The 26,135-nt window shown below is 41.2% G+C and overlaps 1 protein-coding gene and 2 long non-coding RNA genes across 4 annotated transcripts in view; 1 reads left to right on the forward strand and 2 right to left on the reverse strand.

The window, feature by feature from the left end:
- LHFPL6 (LHFPL tetraspan subfamily member 6) overlaps nucleotides 1-26,135 on the reverse strand; it is a 250,421-nt gene that overhangs the window by 51,146 nt on the left and 173,140 nt on the right. The window lies entirely within an intron of this gene.
- Nucleotides 662-1,622, forward strand: LOC122481766. The gene is made up of 2 exons (XR_006296933.1): nucleotides 662-968; nucleotides 1,209-1,622. It is a non-coding gene; the product is annotated as an uncharacterized LOC122481766 (long non-coding RNA).
- LOC122481761 lies at nucleotides 7,772-15,356 on the reverse strand. The gene is made up of 2 exons (XR_006296932.1): nucleotides 8,318-15,356; nucleotides 7,772-8,074 (listed from the first exon to the last, which is right to left on the reverse strand). It is a non-coding gene; the product is annotated as an uncharacterized LOC122481761 (long non-coding RNA).

Below are 26,135 nucleotides of genomic sequence, written 5' to 3' on the forward strand. Positions count from 1 at the left end.
AGCGGATTTCTTTGAGCTCTCTGGAGAAAGAAGTTATGAAAAACGAAAAATTAGGGGCTTCCGGGTGGCTCAGTCGGTTTAGCGGCCGACTTCGGCTCAGGTCACGATCTCACGGTCCGTGAGTTCGAGCCCCGCGTTGGGCTCTGTGCTGACAGCTCAGAGCCTGAAGCCTGTTTCGGATTCTGTGTCTCCCTCTCTCTCTGACCCTCCCCTGTTCATGCTCTGTCTCTCTCTGTCTCAAAAATAAATAAACGTTAAAAATATTTTGAAAAAAAAAAAGGAAAAATTAGAGTGCCATGTAACATTGGGTTCTCTGGGTTTGACCTGGAGGCTGTACCTTTAATTCCCCACAATGAGAAATGTTAATATCTATATTTCTCAGTTTGCTAAGGGGCTAAAGCTTTTCTGTACAGGGTGGAGTAAGACATTTCAATCTTTACCAGCCCGTATTTGGGGCAACTCAGGAAAGGGCTACATTCTACCAACCTGGAAGCTTTGTTGATACGCGTTTGCCTTCTAGAGTGCTGTGGACTGATGGCGTTTAGCCAAGAGCCACCAGGCTAGGATCTAGCGGAGCACCTCCCGCAGTCATTTGACATGCATCCTGCCAACCTACCCTACAGCTGAAAGCCTCTCATCGGGCCGATAATTAGGGCAAGACCTCAGGTTTTTAAAAACCCTATCGTTTCCCAGATGCTATAAAAATTCCAACCAAAGGCTTTCGAAGTTTCAACACAAGTGTTTGCAAGCCAAAACGGCTTAACACTCAATCCGGTTTATTCTGCTGCTTGTATTAAAATCGGCAACTAACCACATTTCCATACTACTCACGGTCATCTCGTTGAGAGGTATAAGAGATCACAGTCTAAGGTGGTACTGATACATTCATTTCTGCTCAAACTGGTCTGAAAGATTCAGAGGAAAAACTGAGGTTAGCCTCTTTGGGGAGAAGTCTGTTAAAACAGAAGGTTCTAGGGGCACCTGGGTGGCGCAGTCGGTTAAGCGTCCGACTTCAGCCAGGTCACGATCTCGCGGTCCGTGAGTTCGAGCCCCGCGTCGGGCTCTGGGCTGATGGCTCAGAGCCTGGAGCCTGCTTCCGATTCTGTGTCTCCCTCTCTCTCTGCCCCTCCCCCGTTCATGCTCTGTCTCTCTCTGTCCCAAAAATAAATAAACGTTGAAAAAAAAAATTAAAAAAAAAAAACCAGAAGGTTCTAAATGAGCAAGAAAGATACGATAATTAGCATTAGAAGGAAAAAAGGGATCACTAAGAAGGAGCCACAATTAGAAGGGAGGTACACAAGTTCGTTCTAAACTCGTATCAACCACATTTATGTAGATATATCTTGATTAGTAGTAGCCAAGGATAGCAGAATTGAGAAGACAAGGCAGGAATTATTAACTCCTGTTTGTGGAAGGGGGAGAGGCACGGGGTCTTAAAAGGATTGAATTTTATAAAGATCAAGCTGTGGAAAAGAAAGAAATTCATACAGTCAAAATGTTATGTCTCATATTGCCTAATGTTGCCTGTCTCTCGCATCCTGAACAAGGTAAATTACATCATTGCCAGCACCGGCAAGGGGTTGGAGAGGCTCTCGTGATCAGAGGATGTTGATTTCCAGGGTTAAAATAAAGAAATACATAAAGCAAAACCTGATCCAGGAAAGCAAACCCACGGGGAAGAGGAATTAATAACAGCCAAATTTAAAAAATAGAATGGCAATATTGTGCACCTCAGCAAGATAGCTTTTGCTTCAATCGGTATTTTCTGTGAATGCTAACTTGTTAAAAAAAAAAAAAAGATTGGCCTGAGTTCAATCAAATGTAAACTGACATTCGGCTATTCAGCTTTTCAGCCATGCCAGCCACATTTCACATCTTCAGTTGTCACACGTGGCTGGTGGCAACGGTATTGGACAGCACAGATACAAGACATTTTCATTATGGGCAGACAGTTCTATTGTACGGCATTGTTTTATTGTTTTTAATGTTTATTTATTTTGAGGGAGACAGAGAGAGAGCAAGAGAGAGAGCAAGTGGGGGAGGGGCAGACAGAGAGGGCGAAAGAGAATCTCAAGCAGGCTCCACACTGTCAGCATACAGCCCGATGTTGGGCTCGAACCCGTGAACCGTGAGATCATGACCTAAGCTGAAACTAAGAGTCAGATACTTAACCGACTGAGCCACCCAGGTGCCCCCGGACAGCGTTGTTTTAGAAGGACTATTGTAAGGACGGCTGGCATTATTAGTAAGACCCTTGTGTAGCTTCCTCGCACCAAAAAGGCTGTCGGTTTCAACTGTTGTGTTCATCCTAAATTTCTTTCATTCCTTTCCAATATTATGTGTCCAGATTCACCTACCTCAAGCTTAACCACCAGTGATATAAACAAGGAAGAAATATTATAGAAAAAGGTAACTTAAACACAGAGCACACTATCCTGTAATTAATTCATGCATAGAAAGCTAAGTTGGATGATTCCTCTATAGAGCCTATGGGACGTTAGGTTCTGGCCTCCCCACTCCGCGGAGTGAAACTGCAAATATCACAGCAGACACACTGGGCATTTGAAGTCCAACAATTACAGAGCCCCCAAAGTCCTCTCAAATATGGGAGATTCTACAACATTTATTCAGACTTTTAGAAAAATACACACAATGGGGCGCCTGGGCGGCGCAGTCGGTTAAGCGTCCGACTTCAGCCAGGTCACGGTCTGTGAGTTCGAGCCCCGCGTCGGGCTCTGGACTGATGGCTCGGAGCCTGGAGCCTGTTTCCGACTCTGTGTCTCCCTCTCTCTCTGCCCCTCCCCCGTTCATGCTCTGTCTCTCTCTGTCCCAAAAATAAATTAAAAAACATCGAAAAAAAATTAAAAAAAAAAAAAAAGAAAAGTGCACACAAGTGCCGAAGTCATCTGCGTGAACCCTCTTACACCAGCAAGGAAAAAACAAGGACCCTGTGCTCCTCTGTCTCTACTTCTGTCCTGTAACACTGAGGACCTCGCTGTCTTGACTGCAGAGGGGAACTTCATCAGTGTCGCCATCACACGGAGGAGACCGGAGGCAACAGGGGAACACGACCTCACCAGCTCATGCCATCAACTGCAGCACGGTGTGCAGTCGGGGGCGTTCTCCATTTGTGCCTGTTCTTTCCAGTCGTTATTACTAGACGGGTGCTGAAGCACAGGGGTTAGCAGCATGAGAATCTCAGCTTTTTGGAGATACACATGCACAGCCTTCTCCTTCTGAGTTTTTTTTTAATTCAGATTTCCCAATAGTATCATGAACTCTACTGCCAAATCATTCTCATAGTCTTCCTGATTTGCCAATACTCTACCACCACGATCCAATTTCCATCACTTTTATCTTGCTGTGAACCGTGCGCCAGAATGGTTAGGGTGTGGGCCGAAAGGCTTCTGGTTAACATATGTGAACTCCATAGGGCCAGTTAGCTCAGCCCCAGCAATCCCCTTCACCCTGTTGCCCCCAAAACAGGAGCCACTGGTCACAGAACCATGGGGAAACAGGAAAAGATCAGAGCCTCTGCTTAAAAAAAAAATCAATCCAAATGATAAGCTGAATGGGAAGTGGAGTATTCAGAGGACAGATTTCTCGGTGGGTAACGCATAAACTTCCACTGTCCGAGACTGTAGGCACTAGCTACATGTGGCTATGGAGGACTTGAAATGTGCTCAGTCCAAACTGAGATATGCTAACTGTGTAAACTACACATGCATCACTAAGGCTTAATATGGAAAAAAATTAATAATTTTTATGTCAATTACATGTTGAAATGACAATATCTAGATGTATTAGATTACAAAAAAAAATCAAAGTTAATTACAGACTTCTTTTTGTTTTTTAAAATATAGTTCCCAGAAAATTTTCAATGACATATGTGGCCCACATTATATTTCTATTGACAACACAGGCCACCGTCACAGGCTCTGTAATACAAAAGGGCTTAGAAGATGCTGACTCATGAAAAGCGACTCTAAAAAATATCTGCTCTGAAAAAGCCAAAGAAGCCTCTGGCCACAAAAGCAGCAGAATGGCTGGAATTGGAGAAGGCATCATAAATATCTTCACTACGGAGAGCAACACAAAGGCCTAGCCAGCAGCTGAAGCTACATAATCTAGCCGTATTAAAAAGAAATCAAACACAGATTTCAAAATCCCTGCCTTGTCTTTTGAACCCACTGTGGGAAAGCGGCTCTCACAGCATGCTAGACGTTGGGGCTGTGAGTCCCGAGGTGCTCAAATCCTCACTTTGATTCTTCTTGATCAACGATGGCACCTCATTACTGAAAAAGAGCCAAAGGCGCCTGGAAGAAATTCCCCCAGTGGGGCCCACAATGACCCAGGGAGATGGCAAGGTAACTTGATAATTACATTCAAGAGTTTTCTTTTCTTTTTTTTTTTTTTTTAAATTTTTTTTCAACGTTTTTTATTTTATTTTTGGGACAGAGAGAGACAGAGCATGAACGGGGGAGGGGCAGAGAGAGAGGGAGACACAGAATCGGAAACAGGCTCCAGGCTCCGAGCCATCAGCCCAGAGCCCGACGCGGGGCTCGAACTCACGGACCGCGAGATCGTGACCTGGCTGAAGTCGGACGCTTAACCGACTGCGCCACCCAGGCGCCCCAAGAGTTTTCTGAATAATATGTAAATCCCCAGATATTGAGAAATAAGGAAAAATAAGGATCAATACACTGTAGGACCTGGGAGAAGCAATTCTTTTCTCAAGTGGCAATTCAAGCCATTCGCAGAGAGAGCCAGGCAATGAAGGCATTTGCCAGGTTAGAAAAGGGAACCAGCTCTCAGTTTCTTCCTTATTTTCAAGTTTCTGTCCTTGAACTCGATAAGCTCTTGTGTTCAAGAAATAGGCAGGAAGAGAAGTTAATCAGTGTCAGTCTTCTCATCCAAGTAAACTTTTATCCCTACCTCTTTTCCAATCTTCCCAGGCTTAGAGATGACCATTACTCCCTTGTTACAAAGCCTGTAACTTACTTCATTATAATCAGTGTGATATTGTGCATATACTAATCGGTTTAAACTTTCATGCCCAGGAGTCATTAGCTAACATGCTAAGAAGAGTGCCCAGAGTGCCCAGGGCAGAGTGAAAGGTAACATGTGATCACAAAGAGCCACAGTCCAGAGGCAGTTACTATAAGCCCTTCCGTTACCTGTGTATCGAGAGCAGAAACTTTGCCAATACCAAATAAATATCAACAATGTGTTTTTATTGGTGAAAGCAACGTTTTATTAATTAGCCTGATGGAGGTAACAACATGATCTCCTTAGGTGGCATTTCAGATATTCAAAATAGGTGCAGGAGAAAAAATAAGGTAGCCATACTCCCACTGTTGCATGAAGGTACAAGAAACCAGCTGGGTCTGGATCCTTCATTCCTTAGACCTGACTCCTGCACCTCTTGGAGGAACGGTGTCTGTGGCTTGATCCCTAGTTGGATCTGTGTCCAGCCACTGGTTTAGAAGGATTTCTGATTTCTGACGCCAAGTAGAAAGCTCGGAGTCCTGCTTTGTAAATGCTGTTGTTTGTCACAAGTATCCCTTTCCTACCAGGTAAGGTCAGCACGTCTAGAAATGTGGGGAGTTGAGACTCTATAGAGCTTAAGGAACAAAGTACATGAACTGTTGTGTGCCTGCTTTACTAACGGTTGTTTATTAAACAAACACGTGATAAAATTTTGTTTGAAATCCACATGTTTCATAGCCTAGTAGTCAGGTGATAAGGCAGTGGCTTTCTCCCACCTGAATAGAACTTCTTCGTTACTACTATAATCTAACAAAATCAACCTCAGGGTCCTGCATGGCCAGATTGGCTTAAGTCAGGTGGCAACTGCTCCCTTTTTTTCACCCTAATCCAACAAAGAGCTTTCCTTCAGTCCCGAAGTACAATCCTTCCTGCTTCCAGGGGCTATGAAGTCCCCTCTCCATTCTTCCACCTGGCCAACTCTGACACACCTTGTAGGTCTCAGCTTAGATCACTGGTTCACAAGCTTTGCCGTGCTTTAGAATCACACACACACAGCTTCTAACAACTGCACATTCTGGCTTACACCCCATACAAATGAAATCAGAATGTCTGGAGGTGGGAGCCAGGCATCAGCATTTTTCAAAGATTCCCTGTGATTCCACTGAGCAGTCATTTGGGAACCACTGGCTTTGATGTTATTTCTCTTTTCTTTTTAGGTTTATTTATTTTGGGAAAGAAAGAGAGAGAACGAGCAGGAGCGTGGCAGAGAGAAGGGGAGAGAGAGAATCCAAGCAGGCTCAGGGCTCAATGCAGGGCTCCCACAAACCGTGAGATCATGACCTGAGCTGAAATCAAGAGTTGAACGCTTAACTGACTGAGCCACCCAGGCACCCCACAATGTTATTTTTCTTAGTACAGACTTCACTAATCATTCCACCTAAATTTAGTTTCCTCTATCATATAGTTTCCTGTGTTTTGGAGGCTTCTTGACATTTTCTTATTTTATAATTAGTTGTGCCATTTTTTTTGTTTGTTTGTTTTGGTACTATCTGCCTCCTTGACTGGATGCCCTATTAGGGCCAACGCCTGGACTGTTTTTCTAATCTCAGCATCTGGAGCAGCTAGGACCCCCTGGTATATAGCAGGTGCTCAATATATGTTTGTCAATATTGAATAAATCAATGAATTCAATATGTGCCACTTTACTGAAACTTTCTCCCCCAATTCAAAATGAGCCAAGTAACCAAACATTTGAGTGATAAACATTATCCGTTTTCTAACAAGTACTTTGGAACAATAGGAGGGAATTATAGTCTATTTGGAAGCAGAATTAATGCATATGGAACCATAACAGAATTGAATAATGCAGATTCATAAAAAACAAGGGCTTACACTAAGTGACAGTAAGTGCAAGGTGATGAGTAACACATATGCATGGACATTTGCTCTCTGTGAGTGAACTTGGGCATAGACAGTCAAATGTTATGTCATAAAACACAGGCTGCCACCATCCATCTCAACTTTCTTCTTTTGCTCAGACGCTTGAATTCTGCTACCCAGCAAGTATTCCTGAACATTATGCAGCATTTGCCTAAATCAGCAGCCCTTTGTTTATGCGAATCAGAAAACTAGATTCACTCATAAAATGTGAAAGAAATATCTCCATCTTGAAAACGGATTGTCATCTTTATTTAATTTTGATCAAGCCTTTGGGATGACTTTGAAATGATTAGCCTGATGAATCATAGAGCTGTGTTAGAAGAAGCAGATTTGTTTGGGTATCTTCAAATATTTATTCTCCTCACATTCTTATCCTTATCTTCCACCCAAATCCCTGACGATGTAAACATTTTGGGAGCCGTCTCTACAAACCACAATTCCCGCATCTGGCATAAATAGATAATTTCAGAACCCAAATTGGAGACAGGGGGCAATAAATGTTCTTGCTAATTTCAACAAGCCAACATATAAACAAACAGACCAAAAAAAGTCCTCAGACCCTTTTGCCTCGTGACGTAGGCAGGTGCTACCCATAAGGTACCATTCTCCGGCCACACAAGAGAGAGAGGATGAATAAATCCTAGGGAGCTCTGGAATAAAAGAAGGCATGTGTTAAAGTACTAAGGAAGGACATGAAGATTAGTCCGAGCTGCTTGGAGGCAGCAACAGCCCTTTCTCCAAGCTAAATCTGAGGTAATGGTGGGACTCATCCTATTAAAGCAATGGACAGAATTTGTCCAAACTATTTTTACAATGGGTACCATTAAAGAGGTCTCGTGTGTGTGACTGACATTAATTTATTTTTCCTGCATTGTCACCGAGCTCCCCAGGGTTCAGGATGAATGGGAAGTGACAAGAAGGCGTTCCACACAGCTTCACTCGGGTCCGGCTCAGGCCCGTCTTAGAAGGCAGCAGGTGACTCTTTACCAGCGAAGGCTTGAGATTGTTAGCTAAGGTGTTGTCCAGTTGAGTGCATTTCCTTCCAGTAAACAATACGCCGTCTGAGGAAGAGCACCGTCAGGTCAGTAGGAGTGGGTGACTGTTAGTCTGCCCCGGGGTGGTTTGTGGGCACAGTTAAGATCACCTAGGGGCGCCTGGGTGGCGCAGTCGGTTAAGCGTCCGACCTCAGCCAGGTCACGATCTCGCAGTCCGTGAGTTCGAGCCCCGCGTCAGGCTCTGGGCTGATGGCTTAGAGCCTGGAGCCTGTTTCCGATTCTGTGTCTCCCTCTTTCTCTGCCCCTCCCCCTCCCCCGTTCATGCTCTGTCTCTCTCTGTCCCAAAAATAAAATAAAACGTTGAAAAAAAAATGTTAAAAAAAAAAGATCACCTAGAAGTTATTCTAAAAAAAATAAATATTCCTTGAAGTGCCTAAATCCAGTTCATAAAATCTTTTTAGTCTTTTGAGAAATTTATCAACTCTGAACAATTTCTCTCAAGGGATCTGTGATCAACGACTACTCTCGTTTTCTGATTTAACCAAATGCAAACATTAAAAAAATTTTTTTAACGTTTATTTATTTTTGAGACAGAGAGAGGCAGAGCATGAGTGGGGGAGGGTCAGAGAGAGAGGGAGACACAGAATCTGAAATAGGCTCCAGGCTCCGAGCTGTCAGCACAGAGCCCGACGCGGGGCTTGAACTCACGGACCGCAAGATCATGACCTGAGCCGAAATCAGACACTTAACCGACTGAGCCGCCCAGGCGCCCCCAAATGCAAATGTTTTAAACTACATTTACAGATGTTTAACTTCCTTCATTCCTTGAATTGTTTGAGGACAAACTCTACCACATACATAGCTGGTTATTATAAATGTAACAAATTAAACCATAAACATAGTGAATATATCAAATGATTGCTTATAAACGTATTAATATTTCAACTGAAAAGCACAAGTCTGAATAAAATAGTCAATATTATCTATTTCTTTTAAAGTGTTTATTTATTTTTTAGAGAGAGAGCACATGAGTGAGGTGAAGGGCAGGGAGAGAGGGAGACAGAGAATTCCAAGCAGGCGCTGAGCTGTCAGCAGTGAGCCTGATGTGGAGCCTGATCTCATGAACCATGAGATCATGACCTGAGCCTAAATCAGATGCTTAACTGACTGAGCCACCCAGGCACCCTAATCAATCACGTGTTTTTAATTTAATCATGGGGATCACTGAAGATACCTGAACACTTAAGATGCCGAATGCATTCAGATTTCTCTATACAAAAACATTTAATAAGGTGGGGTGATTCTTTTCAACACTGTACATTTAATTTTTTAGAAAATTTAAGTCTACTAATGAAAACAACTGTAGGTTTGAACCTAGAGGTAAATTCAGGCTATAAGAGATCCTGGGTAATTCTTCTCACTACCATCATCAACATGCCAAGGAAGTTCTGTTTTGACCTTCACCAGGCCAACATGGATCTCAAGACCAGCCCTCCAAACAGGGTGGTCTTGTAGCCCAGATCTCCAGAGTAAAGTCATATATTTATTTAATCTTCCTTTACTAACAGAATTTTGCAATGCACGTTAGACTTAAAGCTAATATTCTTCACTGTTACCATAGTATTTGTGTTTCATAGATATTTAATTTCTTCATTGGACTCTATGAATCCCTTCCCTTAAAAAAAAAAAAGTCTGTGCTGACCAAGTAGTTAATGATTTTCCCATTTTCTCCACTACTGTAACAGATCTTCTGCCTGAGAATTTCTAGGGTAGAATCTGGTTCTTCCGGACCAACCTCCTGAGCGCCCCATAATCTAGACAGAGCTCAGCATGAACCTTGGGGCAGGCTAAGGCATTGGACTCCAGCATGCAAATTTTCCATTTTCCAGACCTTTAGCTACAAACACCTTCACTAACTTTTCCTGATCCTCCCAGGTAAATGCCAAATGGAACATGGGCCAGACAGAAATAGAAAACTGGAAGAATTGGGTCATGTTGTCAAAACTTCACCGAGGAAAATGGCTCCAAAAAGCTTTAGGAAAAAGCTGCTTGCAACTGAAAAAAAGATCTGCACTACAAATAGGAAATAAATGTCATGAGCTCTGAAAAGTGACTCTTTTCTACGTAATAAATATTTGTGTAAAAGGGTGTTTTACCTCAATATTCACTGATTCATCCACATGCATAAATACACAGAACGTATAACTTGCACACGATGATTAAACTGATTTATGACGTCTCGATTTTTTTTCTTCAAGAACCACTTTTCAAAAGTTGGCTTTCAAAAGTAGCCATCAAACCAATGATTAGAGACAGAGAAACAGTACTGGAGTTTCTTGGAAGGAAACGGGCATTTCCCTTCTGCGATGAAATGGAAGGTGCCGGAAGCCCTGTCTGGGACAAAGTGTCCAGCTTTGCTTCTGCAAAATAACCAAGGGGTGAAAATGGGTGCCACAGACTACTTATCTTTGTACCTGCCATGGTATGAAGCAGGATGTTTATAGGCAGCTATCACAAGCGCTTTTCAAAATACAGCAGAAATTAAGTAAAAACAACATATATTTACAACATCTGCACATGAGCAAACCCATGAAAAGATGCTCAGCATCACTCATCAGCAGGGAAATGTAAATCGAAGCCACAATGAGACACCTGTCAGAATGGCTACTAGCAAAAAGACAAGAAACACACAAGGATGTGGAGAAGAAGGAACCTTTGGGCACCGTCAGTGGGAAGGTCAATTGGTACAGCCGCTGTGAAAAACGGTATGGAGCTTCTTCAAAGCTAAAAAATAGAAATACCAGGGGTGCCTGGGTGGGTCAGTCAGGTAAGCAATCAACTCTTGATTTCGGCTCAGGTCACGATCTCACAGTTTGCGAGATCGAGCCCGGCGTCGGGCCCTGAGCTGACAGCGTAGAACCTGCTTGGGATTCTCTCTCTTCCTCTCTCTCTCTCCCTCTCCTCCACTTGCACTCTCTCTCTTACACAGAATAAATAGATAAACTGTAAAAAAAAAAAAGTAATAAAAATAGAAATACCATACGACCCAGTAATTCCACTGCTGGGTATTTACCAAAGAAAATGAAAAAAACGAATTCAAAGAGGCATATGTGCCCTTATGTTTATTGCAGCATTATTTACAAAAGCCCAGGTATGAAGCAACCCAAGTATCCATCAATAGACAAATGGATAAAGAAAATTTGAGATGTGTGTGTGCGTGTGCGTGTGTGTGTGTAAATATTACCCAGTAATAAAAAAGAACGATATCTTGCCATTCTCAACAACATGGATGGACCTAGAAAGTACTATGCGAAATGAAATAAGTCAGACAAAGGACAAATATTGCAAGATTTCACTTATATGAGGAATCTAAGGAAAGAAAACAAATGAACAAGCAAACAAAAAGCAAACCAGACCCATAAATACAAAGAACAAACTGATGGTTGCCAGAGAGGAGTGAGGTAGGGGGATGGGCAAAACAGGGGAAGGGGAGTGGGAGATACAGGCTTTGATTCTGGAATAACCAAGTCACAAGGATAAAAGATCCAGCACAAGGAATACAGTTGATAGTACTGTAATAGTGTTGTGTGGTGACAGATGGCAGCTACACTTGTGAGGACAGCATAACCTACAGGGTTCTTGAATCACTATGTTGTGCACCTGAAACTAACGTAGCATTGTGTGTCCACTTTACTCAAATAAAAATAAATAAATAAATAAATATTAATTAATTAATTAATTAATACAAAAACAATACATACGCAATCCTAGAAATGCCAGGAAGTATTGAATAAACTATTCAATTATGTGGAGAAATAGCTGAGTTTTTGTTAAGCTTATTAATAAGTCAGTTACATAAATTGATGTTGCTATTTTATTTACGACAAATTGTTGGTGGTCTAACCTATAGACTAACCTAAACTGCCCTGATGTGGACAGAGACCTTACCACAGACTAGCAGACCAGAAGGCTAAGAAATTATTCATAGCAATGAAGGTAACGTTTCATCCTCAAATTAAAAACAATGTTACAAAGTTCCTAACATAATCACTTTAATTAAGTGTAATTTATTTGATCCTTATACGGATCCTCCAGTATTACTGCTTACATAGAACCAATTATAAATATCCAGAGACTTTGTAGTTCTCATTACAGGCAAATAAAATGCTTTCATAAATAATGCATCCTCCCACAGTCTGAGCCCATTCTATTTTTGTTAGGGTGCTTTCCTATGTTCTGCACCAGATACACAGTAAACGCTATTCCTTACCTTTCACCCTATGACCAGATTGAATTGCTGTGGCTTGAGCTACTGCAAAATAAAAACCAAATTCAAAAAGAAGTGGGCCACAAAAGACAACCAACTGATGCCATCAAATGCCATTCTGCCTGACAACTTCAAAACAAAAGGAAGCAGGTCCAGTTTGGAGCTTCCAGCAGCATGACCAGAAATAAAATTCAAGGAAATATTTCTAACAGTAACAGAAGGGATGAGAAGTCTGTGTTACTATTTTTCAATTTGGATACATTGGTTGTCTTTAAGAAAATAAGGCCTTCTCATTGGTTTGTTCCACGCAAAGTAATCCTGAATGTTTTCTAAAGAGCCATCACAACAATGAAAGTGGTCATGCATTCACGCGCCATTGTGGGAAAGTGGCTTAGTGTGTTGTAAAAATACAAGGAATCCGTGGTCTTAAGGAGTTGACCTTGACAACTTCACCTAGATCTACAGGCCAAAATGCTTTTGATTAATAATTCTAAGTGGGTTTTCTCTCCAGGACATAACTCCTTGGCTCATCTAAATACTTTACAGTTCAAATTGAGATGAACTGAGTTAACTGTGCATGACCAGCAATGATAAGCATCTGAGGTCATCATAGTGTTCGAAACCCTGATGGACTTTAGAGACCCATAGATGTCTCTGGGCCAAGGAGTCTTTGCTGAGTTAAACGCCTGCCTTCTGCCTCACGCAATCTGACGCGACGGTTCAACATACACAATAACTCTTTACATTTCCTAAAGTAACCATTAAACTATTTGGATAAAACGTAAAACGGACTTCAGGTAATGGTATTTAAAACTGGTATTTGGTTAGGAAAGAGATAATGTGATAAAAACAAAAGAAAACAAAATCAATGTGAAATAATTAGCTCTATAACAATAGGTTCCTTTGGGTCTCAGCCATCTTCTAGAACAAGAATAACTCAATATTGTTCAATGCTATCCAATAGTATGGCAAGATCTCTAAACCAGGTTCTGGGGGGTTTGTTATTTTTGTTTCAGACACAACAATCCTGTGCTGGAGAACGGTCAGCACCAAATGCAGACAAATGTTTAAAAGGGGAGTTTTTATGTAAGACAAAATTCCTTAAAAGACTATATAGACTGGAAATCATTGTTCAGATACCCAAATACTTTATCTATAACTTTTATGTGTTAATGTGTACCTATCTGAGTGATACATCACATCGTGGATAACAAGGATATCATCCGAAGAAAAATTTTTCTGTGATTTAAAAAAAAAAAGCCAAGAAACAAAAAAGTCTTTCACGACAGTTCAAAAATCCTGAGGCCAAATTTATTCATCCATTTGGCTTTCAGCAGGCAACTGCTTTGTCCCCAGCAGCATTATGCAAGCTTATTTAAGAATGCAGAAGAGCTCAGAGAGCTGAAAATTCTATTCCCATTGCCATGGTGAAAACCACAGCCTATGAAGATAGCGGGCCCCCAGCACCAGTGGGGTGGTCCCCGACATCCCTTTGGGATACCACCACTGAACTTAAAAACAAATACTCCAATTTAGAAACAAAGCCTCGGTCTAGAATCTAGAAAACGTCACTTCAAATGTCATTTTGGGGAAACAGATCCTCTTTTCCCTAGCAGCAACGGTGCTAGAAAACTAACAAAAGGCCATCAGGAAAAGATAGGAATCCTTCCCGTATTTGAAAAAAAAATGTATGAATAACATTCACAACAGATACTTCCCGCATCCCAGGGACGTGCAGCGCCTTGTCGCAAGGCCCATAAACACAAGTATTTGGTACAAAACCACCCAGAAGACACCCCCGCCGAGATGATCAATCAGCACCCAGTGGCTTTGGGAGGGTTTCCAAAAGCAAAGTCGCTGAAGAATGTTAACATTTCATTACTTCCTCCTTTTCTGAGGATTATTGAATCAGGAAGTCATTGTCCCCTATTAATCTTTGAAGAGAGAAAACATAATGGCAGGAATCTACAAATTCCACATAGCACAGCACAGCTGCTTGGCTTCCAATCAACATTCCATATTTCAAATAACTATTACATGTTAAACCATAGAAATTATAAGTAAGTGGCTTATTACAGGGAAGCCTTCCCAGGTAGGCATCTCTTGAATAAAAGGCTAAATTTACTTTTCGTAATGGTATGTTGACTCTCATTAATGTATTTCTGCACGGGCAGCAGGTAACCGTGAGTTATCTGTTGACTCTCTAACCTCCAGGTGATTAGCTGCTGTAACTAGGAGTGTGCACTTCAGCTGTAGTTAGCTAGTGTTGCATCAAAAGGCCACATCTCAGGGTGGCTGCTCACCACACTAACCTTAGCAGGTTTTATAATTGGCAAAATGGGTGTTAAGAGGAGAGCGTTGGGGTTAATGAAGTGACTGGTGCTTAAGATACGTGGATGGAGTGGGACACAGAGACATTCATTATTCTGATGTGCTCATACTAGAAGAGTCTAGTGAGCCGTATATACTCTCTGAAATAGCCTGTGAGACTTGACTCCAGAATGGTACTGGATCCAGGCACGGGTCTGGACCTTGGCTACCAGATTCCATCCCTCAGGTTAATCGAAGTCCTGCTCCCAGAACAGTGTTGTGTTTACCTCAAAGGGACTCTTTCAGGCTGTGGTTGAAACACCTAAAAGGGTAGGGAACTGGGATTTTCCTCTCATTGCTAGGGCCTGATTGTTAATAAATACATGCGTGGCAAAAAAACTGGTCTGAGAATGCTCCTGTGTTTGTACTGGGGTTATCAGAGAGGAAAGCTGTAACCTTCACTTACCTCTAAATACTGGCAAACACTGCTAACTCTTCCCCAAATTCACTTCCTTCTTCTGGGGCACACACTTAAACCGTATTTACCAGCCTCTCCTCAATTGCATGAGACGTCTTCAATTGCAGCTGAAGTCTAGCCAAAGGAATGCGAGAGTAAATGATGCGTGCCATTTTGTTTCATGGCTTGAAGGAGCAGATGTAGAACCTCTCTCTTCTGTCAGCTGGGTATGGGCAAAGATGAGCCTCGGGGAACGGTACCTGTGGCGAAGGAGCCTGGGTCCTTGAATCATCATGTGTAAGCTGAACGGTAATATTTACTTGGACTGCGCTGGGACCTACAAATGAACTTTTATTGCCTTTTAACAGTTATTCATTCTGGGGTCTATTTATTACCATAGTCTCGTCTTTTTTTTTTCAACGTTTATTTATTTTTGGGACAGAGAGAGACAGAGCATGAACGGGGGAGGGGCAGAGAGAGAGGGAGACACAGAATCGGAAACACATAGTCTCGTCTTTCTAACTGAATCAGGAGACCACCAATATTCACCAAAAAGAACTTAATAAGTGCGTATGACCGGACTGATTGAAAATGGTTTGACTACATTCAGCTACAAGAGATCAACACACCGTATGTGAAAAAGGCTGAGAAAAAGATTGTAGCTGAGAATTAGCAGACGCAAGCTTTACCAAACAATTCTATATTTTATATATGACTTGACTGACAAACACCGCTAGGTCTTTTCAATGTTTTTCTTTTCTTTTTGTCATTCAGGAGCCGTAATAAGAATCATAATGATATGACAATGACCAAACCCAGAAACTAACAATTAATGAGCATTTACTATGTGTCTGGAGCTACTCTCATAACTTTATGCATCTAATTCATTTAATCTTTTTTTGGTAATTTTTTTTTAAAGTTTATTTATTTATTTGGGGAGAGAGAGCACAAGCAGCGAAGGAGCAGAGAGAGGGGGAAAGAGAGAGAACTCCAAGCAGGCTCCAAGTTGTCAACACAGAGTCCAATGGGAAGCTCGATCCAATGAATCGTGAGACTATGACCTGAGCCAAAATCAAGAGTTGGATGATCCACCAACTTAGCCACCCAGGGCCCTCTGTTTAATCTCTTTTTTAAAAGTTTATTTATTTTGAGAGAGAGAGAGAGAGAGAGAGAGAGAGAGAGAGAGAGGCAGAGAGAGAGAGAGAGAGAGCCCGCGCAAGTGGGGGAGGTACAGAGAAAGGGAGAATCCCAAGCAGGTTCCACCCTCTCAGCACGGAATCCCCTCACTTGCCACTCTGTCTCACCAACTGTGAGATCGGGGCCTGAGCTGAAATCAAGAAGCAGACATTTAATTGACTGAGCCACCCAGGCTCCTCTTATTCATTTAATCTTCATGACAGCTCTAAGAGACAGGTGCCATGATTGTCCCCATTTTATAAAGAAGGAAACTAAAATACAGACAGGCTATATAACCCAAAGTTATGTAGTTTATAAGGGGCAGAGTTGGGACTTGAACCCGTGCACTCTAGCATCAGTAGACACGCTTTTTTTCTTTCTTTTAAAGATTTCTTTATTTTTGAGACCAAGAGCACAAGCGGGAAGGGGCACAGAAAGGAGGAGGCAGAAGATCCGAAGTGGGCTCTGCACTGACATCAGTGAGCCTGATGTCAGGCTCCAACTCACAAACCGTGAGATCGTGACCTCAGCCGAAGTCTGACACTCAACTGACTGAGCCACCCAGGCGGCCCTATGCATGCTCTTAACCTCACCACTACATTGCTCGTCTCCAGATCATCAGAGAAGATTCCAGGGTGAATGAGAGCCCTTGACCCTGCCCCAAGGAGTTTATAAAATTAAGTATAATACAAAGTAGTATACATATCCCCAAGGAGAATATAAAATATTGTGGCGTTTCAAAGAAGGGAAAGATAATGTCTTATCAAAGAAAGGCAGAATATTTCATAAAGGCAAATAGCATTTTTTATTTGTTTTAATTCAGTCAACATACTTTTATTGAACACTATTTTCTTCCACCTCTTCAAAGAGTTCCCAGTCAAGTAATAACTACACGATGTAGCCACACTGACCTGTACTCAGAAAACTATTCTGCCGCTTAAAGTCAGAGAATAAGATTTAAATATTCCCCAAATATGTTTCCATTTAACCTGCAACCCCTGAGCTACTTTTTAAAGAAGTAAGTATATCTGAAATGAATTTTTCTTTTTTTTTTTTTTTTAATTTTTTTTCAACGTTTATTTATTTTTGGGACAGAGAGAGACAGAGCATGAACAGGGGAGGGGCAGAGAGAGAGGGAGACACAGAATCGGAAACAGGCTCCAGGCTCTGAGCCATCAGCCCAGAGCCTGACGTGGGGCTCGAACTCACGGACCGCGAGATCGTGACCTGGCTGAAGTCGGACGCTTAACGGACTGCGCCACCCAGGCGCCCCTGAAATGAATTTTTCTACCGTGCGACTCTATTTAGCAGTTCAATGCGTGTTCGCGTTTGCACAAGTGTATTGAAATCCGACGTGCATATCGGAAGGTGCACATAATAAGTACACAGCTCAAAGAATTTCCACAAGCTGCATACACCAGTAACCTTTACTCGGATCAAAACAACAACGTGACTGGCACCCCACGAACCTTCCTTCTGTGCCTTTTGTATCAGGATCTACCCCACATCCAACCGTTATCCTAACTTCTAACAGACCAGATTGGTGTTGCCTGTCTTCGTACTTCTGTGAATGGAATCGCAAATTATGTACTCTTTCGTTACAATCTCTTTCGCTCGACTTTATGTTTGTGAAATGCTGATGTCATCCAGGCTGCTGAGTGTCATGATGGTTGGTTCATTACCATTATGCTAGTGCTGCATACCATTGGGCCGGGTGAATATACCACATTATGGGCTCTGCTGTTGAGAGGCCTTCAATGGTTTCCAGTGTTTGTCTGCTACAAGAAAATGCTTCCGTGAACACTGTCACATATGCCTTTTCATTCACATACCTATATATTGCTGTTTTGAATATACTCAGGACTGGAATTGCTAGAGCAGAGTGTATGGGCATTCCAAAAGGCATTTCCTTCCTACCCGGAAATCAAGCCCAGGAAATAACATTATGTGTTAGTAATAGTACACCTCAAATCAGAAAGCATTAATAAAACAAGCATCGCTTGTGAGAAGTGTCACCACTCACACCTAACTCTTTCCAGAGTCTGATTTTAGCCACAGTTCAAGAGTAGCCCATCAACGGGACTGGCATTTGTTGCCGTTTTCCAAGACCTTACTTTTAAGATCTCACACTGAGCTTTAGGGCATGTGCTTTAGAACATCTGAAAACATTCTCAGGGGCCATTTTGGCTGGAGCACAGGAAGAAAAAGGAGCCCTGCTCTGGGGACTCTCTCTGGGGGCAATTTGTTTGCTTTGTTTTTCTCTTTTCCAGCGCAGTCAAGTTAATTTCACATGTAGGGCTTCCAGTTCCTATTGCCGTGGGCTCATTTTTTTTTTTTTTTTTTTTTTGGCCATTTGTGTTAAAACATGCTGTGAAATTTTTACTTATGAAACTTGGATAGAAGGCATAATAATGCTAGTTATTTGTTTTATCTCTCCCCAAACACCTAAATGGCGCAATTCCTTGGCAGTTATGCATTTTGTCTATGTCTATTGGCATTTAGACTCTTGAGAGTGTCAAGTTGGGGTAAATTAGACTGAAAAGAAAAAACAACCCAGCACATTAACTTATTTGAAAACATAAATAATTTACTAAAACCAGGCCGAATCGATGTCTTTGTGAAGACATTGGGCACGGTATTTTTCTTAAAAACACTTATAATTCAAGGGAGTGCTCCGATTTTAAAGTTTGGGTTTCTCCCCCTTTCTAAGCCTTATGTAGCTCACGACCAGGTTATTTGGGGAAGAGCACATTCCTCAGCCCCAAGGACAGGCCAATTTGGCCTGGATTAACTTGTGTTGTGTTTTTTTGTAATAGCAACCCAAGACGGAAACATCTGGAAAAATACCCTGACTGAGCTGGTGGGATCAAAGACCAAAGTGAGGTAGTCTATTGTTAATTTCCAGGAACTGACACAGAGCGCAGAATGAAATAATTCAGCTGGGCATGAATCCCGGTGGATTTCTGAAGGGCTTGTATATCACTGTATTGCCAGGCCAGAGAGCTGAAGAAAGAGTTCAGCAAAACCGAGGAGAAATAAATCTGTGTGTGTGTGTGTGTGTGTGTGTGTGTGTGTGTGCATGTGCATACATACATGTCAAACAACTCAAATCAGTAATCAATATGTTCATGGTATATTCTTCTTATGGCAAAGACAACTTGCCACAAAAATATCAAAAAAAAAAAAATACAAAGGCCAGCTGAAGAAGCACTTAAGTCATTCAGGACTTGAAGTCAGGAATTGAGTTTGCAGAGAAACGTCTTGGTCCCAGACCAGACTGAGTTCCAGAGGGTAACGACTGTCTGGTTTATCCTTGCTCTCGTTAGTGGCTCACAATAACCAAAAGCCTACTGGGTGAAGAATAAAGGAGCGAATAACTGAGTGAGAGAACAAACATCACAAACAGCCAAACTTCGTAGCCTAGATGCTGAGTTTGACTCTTCTCAAGCCTTTCTAAACTGCAGTCAAGTTATCTCCTTGGCTTTTAGTAAATACATTAAGAAATGAGGGCAGAAAAGAAAACAATACTTACCTCACTTGTGAGGATATTTGATACTTAAGTATCTACAGAATATGGACTAGACAGACCCTTTAGAGATCCCCACTATTTGTCTGGCCATGGAAGGTGTTGAATGAGAAACAGAATGGATATAGGTTGAAGACATGTGCAGAAGATGAGATTATGCAGATTCCCTGCATGACATCTGAGAGCAGAGCACTGAGCAAACATCCATGGCAATGCAATGATAAATAAAACTCATATAAAATGAAGGGTTTGGTAGGGTGGAGAATATTCAGGGGTGCCTGGGTGGTTCAGTCAGTTAAGTGTCTGACTTTGGCTCAGGTCATGATCTCACAGTTCGTGAGTTCAAGCCCTGCATAGGGCTCTGTGCTGACAGCTCAGAGCCTGGAACCTGCTTCAGATTCTGTGTCTCCCTCTCTCGGTCCCTCCTCCACTCGCACTCTGTCTCCCTCTCTCTCAAAAATAAATAAACTTAAAAAAAAAAAAAGAATATTGTGGCTCCTGGGTGGCTCAGTCAGTTAAGCTTCCGACTTTGGCTGGGGTCATGATTTTGTGGTTTGTGGGTTCGAGCTCCATGTTGGGTTCTGTGCTGACAGCTTGGAGCCTGGAGCCTGCTTCGGATTCTGTGTCTCCCTCCCTCTCTGTCCCTTGCCTGCTTGTGCTCTGTCTCTCTCTCTCTCTCTCTCTCTCTCACTCAAAAACAAATAAAAACATTAAAAAATATATAAATATATAAAATACATACATAATATATATACACATACATATATAAATATATAAAAGAATATTTACATATATATGTACATATTATATAAATATATATAATATATACATATATAAATACATAAATATATATAAATATATATAAATATATATAAATATATACATATATAAATACATAAATATATATAAATAAATATTTAATAATTTATTTAATAATTTAATAAATATATAAATACATAAAAGAATATTTACAAGGTTTAGGGGGAAACATCTGAACCATTCGCATCAGGTCATAAGATGGAGATTCTGTCCTGGAATATAAACCTGAAGAGGGCTGGTATCTTTATCTGGTTTGTTCATTAATGTTTCCCGAGGGTCTAGAGCAATGGCTGGCACATTATAGACGCTCAGCACTTATTTGTTGGGTGAATGAGTAAACCTTAAAGTGTTAAAATTAAAAAAAAAAAAAAAGAGGGGGTATTAAACACTAGTATATTGGGTGCATTCGTTGGCCAGTTCATTTACTCTCCTTTTCCCAGTTGAAAGCAGAAGATAACCATGCTGAGTGCGGTGCTACACAATTATGCTTTCTCTCTTCTCCTGCTCCCTTTCCATTACAACCTTGTAATACTTGGGCACTAAGGTGCAAAGTTTGAAGCCGGAGAACAGTAGAATCGGATTCATCTACTTAATGTGTGATGCATTATTTAGCTGCAAGAAAGGAGAATCTGTCAGCTTTCTCTCTTTTATAGTTCGTGTGACCATAAATTGAATATAGGCAAGTCGGGAAGCCGTGCAGTTTTTTAGACGTTTATAACTCTGGTGTTGGAGGTGGTAGAAATTATTTGTAAATGGCATGCAAATCAAATTTTCCTCCTCTAGTTGTTAAAACCTCAGTTCTGCTGGTCCCAGCAGAACTATTTTAAATCTTCTCGCCTCCAGTCGGCATATAAACATTTGTCACAGGCATTTAAAGGATGAATACATTTTGTACAATCGCATATGGCTGTTTTTGTAAACGTGAATACATTTTTGTTTCCAAATGTCATTTGCAGATCTCTTCTGTCCTGCCTAGACATTCAGGTTATTACAAAATTTAAGAGTCCAAATATGAGTGGAGACTCCTCTTAACGCCGGAAAGAAACACAGGGGGAATGGGCGGAGTTGCTTTTACTACACTTCTTATCAGTGTCTTATCTCTGCCTTGAAATCGCCCTGGCTGATTCATACCTGTCTTGAGAGAGAAGGAGACTGGATTTTACCATAAAGACTAACTACCCAGCCTTTCTCCCAAAGGCGCTATTGGCAGACATGGGCAGAAGCATCTGTGGGAAGCCCCGGAATCCTCTGACTTGGGTGCCATGGACTTAACAAGGCTAAATTGGGTCACAGCAGCTGCATGAGACTAAGGGCTGTGCGAGCAGCCCTACAGAGGCCTACATTCCTAAAGCACGTATGGGAAGCCCAAGTGAGAATTTTATTTTGCTTTTTTTTTTTTTTTAAAAAGAGACCTTTTTGCTCCTCCTTATCTTTCAGCCTGCAGCACCTCTAACTTTCCTTCCCCGTCAAAAGGACAGAGGAAAGGGTAGGAGTCACATCAATGACAAAGTTTCCTTCAGCAAAAAAATTTCCCTGTTAGCCATGCTGCAAAAGTTCATTAGCTGAATGCACCATTCTCCCCAGAGCTCATCTTTATTCCTCTCTCCTTCCCCCTCCCTCCTCCTTTCTTTTTAACCTTTCAGTGCAGAATTAAGTCTTTGTGATATTCAGCACATCAATGAACTCTCGCCCAGCCCCAGAGGAGCTCGGGCCAGGGGCCACTCTGTGGGCCGCATTCCAATTCAGTGAGGTGGTGACAAGGAAACCCAGCCCAGCCCTCAAATGGGCCCTGTGTCTGAGTATGATTCATAACACAAACATGTTTAGAAAGCGAAAGAAAGGAAGAAAAAGGCATGGGATTTGGAGTCATTGAGTCAGTATTGTTGGAAGATTTAGAGCATTATGAAAACAGAGAAAGAGGATTTATTCTTGTGCTCCAACCCCCAATCCACGGGCAGATCTGGCCAATGGCATTACACAACATCTTCTCAAATAAGCTCAAATTAAAGCAAAACAAAACCAAACCCCCAACCACTCTTCCCACCCCCACCTCCTGCTCCTGGCCTGTCCTGGTAAGATAAGCAGATGAATGAATGAACCAAGGAACAAATGAATAAGTGAGTGAAACAAACAAGCCATTTTTGACTATGGCTGGTCTTGTCTATAATTATTTCTTTTTCCTTATGAATAATGGAGGGGCAAAGTCTGAATTAACTGCTGATTCTTTTTTATGAGATTTGGGGGAAAATGCTGCAGGGACATATAAATATTCAGTGAACTTAAAGAACAAATTACTTTAGGTGTTCTCATTTATCCACATGGAGTATAATCGATGCAAAACTAAATAATCGATCGGCTAGAAATATACCCCGATTCCTAAAATAAAATTTTAAAGAAAAGAGTAAAGCGTTTGTTTATTTAGGATTCAACAGAACCAATCCCGATGTAAACAGAACTGGCCATGTCTTAGTTCTGTATTACTCCCTTATTTTTAATACATTGATGTACACAGCACATGTTATCCAGGGATCTCCTTATAACGCATGTGGCCGCATATTAAAAGTTGTAGAAGCTAATATTAGTTTGAACGTGTACAGCCTCTGATGATTATCACACACTTTAAATGACAGACGTCTATGTGACCCTCATCATTAGAGCAGGATTCCTTAAAGCTCCAAATAGCAGCTCTATGCATCTTCTTCAGTTGTCCAAATAAAATATTTGGTTTGTTCACAGAAATCTCACAATATTGCCTTATCTTTAGGAAATTAAAATAGCTCTGCCTTTCCTATTTTATGCTCTTGTAATCGCTGGCATTAACATAAAAATATCCACTGTGACAAACCAGCCCCGAGGCCTTTAGAGCATATAAACAGGCCCCTTGTTTCTGAGCTGCGTGGAGAGTACAGGTGGAAAATGGATTCCTCGTTTAGGGACACATAAGGTGCTGGCCAACGACCAGAGCAAAGATTCAACAGATTCACTTTTTTCTGAAATGCTTCAACAATATTACACACTCCACCACTTTTTTTTAAAAGAAATAGGGGGTGAACTAAACTCTTCAATTTGTCAACAGTGAATCAATCTACATTTTATTTTTTTAATGTTTATTTACTTTGAGAGAAACAGAGACAGAGCGTGAGCAGGGGAGGGGCAGAGGGAGAGGGAGACACAGAATCCGAAGCAGGCTCCAGGCTCTGAGCTGTCAGCACAGAGCCCAACATGGAGCTTGAACCCATGAACTGTGAGATCATGAGCTGAGGCCAAGTCAGACGCTTAAGTGACTGAGCCGCCCAGGCACCCATCAATCTACATTTCCAATGTTAATGCATTAAGAGGACAGTCTCACACATCAAGGACACTCTGTACTCCCTTTGGATTGACCTCAATCTTGCTTGCAAAAGGGAATGCACACTCCTCAATGTGAAATACATGATATATAATAACGGTTTGTTTCTCTATGCTGGGACTTCTTGCTTCTTGTGAAGTACAAGTACCAGCCCATATCCTCTCAGCAGTGAATTTAGACTGATGTCATTGGTGGGACTGCAGTGGTCTAAGGTCAAAGTCTTTTATATCAGTGAACAAAGAAAGAGAGGAACACTTTCAGGCTGCTTTGGAGAAATGGATTCAAAACATACTTGGTATTCCCATCCTCTCCTCTGGAAAGAAAACGTGAGATGGAGTATTGTAATTCTTATTTAAAGAATTAAAATAAGAATCAGTTCACAATAATGAAAAAAATAGATATTACTTTATTCCATCTGTAAGCTTTACAACTAATAAATTCCTCATTCACTGTGTGTAAAGTAAGAGTTGAGTTAGTCTTCTGAAATTAATTAAAATGTTTTGACTTCTACCAAAGCTGTTACAGTCCTAATTGGGCAAAGTGGTTTAGGTTCATAATTCCTCTAAATCCTCATTTTTATTGAAATTTTTAATCACTATGAGTTTTGCGCACACCAGTCTCAACTTTAAAATAACATCATGCATATTCCCCTGCCCGTGAAAAATTCAGAAACTATTTTTCTTTTTTTTCTTGAGGGCATTTTCCCAAGCTGAGCCTTACCAATATAGGTTAGAATTGGCTCAAACCTTTTCTAGCGATGTTTAAAAAAATCCAAGTACTTTTTATAATCATTAATAAGATACTGTATTTCTTTTATAGAAGTGAAAATAAAGGAGTGATGATTTTCAATAAAAGGACCAAAGGCACAAAGAGATTTTATGGAAAATACACAGCTCAATAGCCTGTGTGTTCCTAGAAGGTCTGGGTCACTAACTGTGTGTGCACCTGTTCAGCTGCTCCTGGCCTTTATATTAACAGGCAAGCCTTCTTCGAATTAGGCTCTCTGAAGTCTATACCCACTGTTGTCTCACAGCTCTCCTCCTAATTGATGTGGACCACACCCTCAGAAATAAGTCTTACTTCCCAAAGGCTTTGGAGTGTCTGAAGATTACGGTCTGGGCTATTATGCAATTCTCAACATACAGCGCATGCCTTTGCCTTTCAAAGTGTAATCTATACCTCAACTTGAACCTCTTTAGGTAGATTCACCCTCTGTGTCTCCTTTCTGTAAGTAGCAATTAATGCTCCCAGCATGACGGGGGGAAAATAAAACCATGCTATTTAAAAGAGCTGTTCTAAAGGAAGAAAAGAGGAGAGAGCTCGCAGCCAGAAGCTGGGACCCCACCACACCAGTTTTCTTAACACATCAAAATTACAGGATTTCTTTTATGCGTAGTATAATCCAAAATGCCCACCAAGAATTGGCTTGTGAATGTCAAGGGGGGTGAGCTCTGTGACATTGGGGTGGGGGAGAGAACACCCTCAGACTTCTGGCAGAAAGAAGGTAGACTTTGTCAAAAGTTAGAAAACTTTCAAAAGGCTGTTTGAAAGCCTTGAGAGAACTGTATTTTCACTTTCATTGTAAGAGATACTTGAGGGAGAAGAACATGGCGAGAGGCAGGGAAAGAGAACCTTCCCGGTATATTGCTGCAAACAACTGGAAGCAAGATAAAAATTGTTAGGATGGTACACCCTGTATTTGCCCAGCACTTTCTCAATTGTACCAGTAGTCTTGAAGTTGTTTGGCCTGGAAAGAATTCTCCTCCTTCCTTCCTACAGTACAGTTCTTATGCACACTGGTATCTCGTCTTTAAATTCCAAGTCTGGGTTATTCTTTTCTCAAAACCAGGAAACAGTTTGGTGACAGAATTGAAAAGGAGTTGTGTTTTATCATTTTTGTTCTTCCAGGAGGGCATTCGTATTCCCTGTGGCAGCAATACCTAACATCCCTATCAGATCACACACAAAAACAATATCACAACGATAGGTGTCCATTTACTTTTCTATTACATCCCTGACAGGCTGTCGATCATGGCGAAAAGCCAAAAGGTTTAAAGTAAAACTTCAGAAGACACTTCAAAAAGTGATGCATATGCTTCATATTCGCTTACTGGTTTAAAATTCTTAATTATAAAAAATGTTTGTTTTAAAAAAATATTTTGCCAGATATAATTAATAATTTGAAATTCTTCTTACAAATGTTACTAAATGTTGAAATTCACAAACATTTAAGCTTTTGGTTCATAACACACCAATCACTCATATACTGTGATGAAATAGATTCCAGCTTTATGACTGATCCTACA

The sequence above is a fragment of the Prionailurus bengalensis genome, chromosome A1 (genome assembly GCF_016509475.1).
Source record: "Prionailurus bengalensis isolate Pbe53 chromosome A1, Fcat_Pben_1.1_paternal_pri, whole genome shotgun sequence".
In the NCBI taxonomy this organism is placed as follows: domain Eukaryota; kingdom Metazoa; phylum Chordata; class Mammalia; order Carnivora; family Felidae; genus Prionailurus; species Prionailurus bengalensis.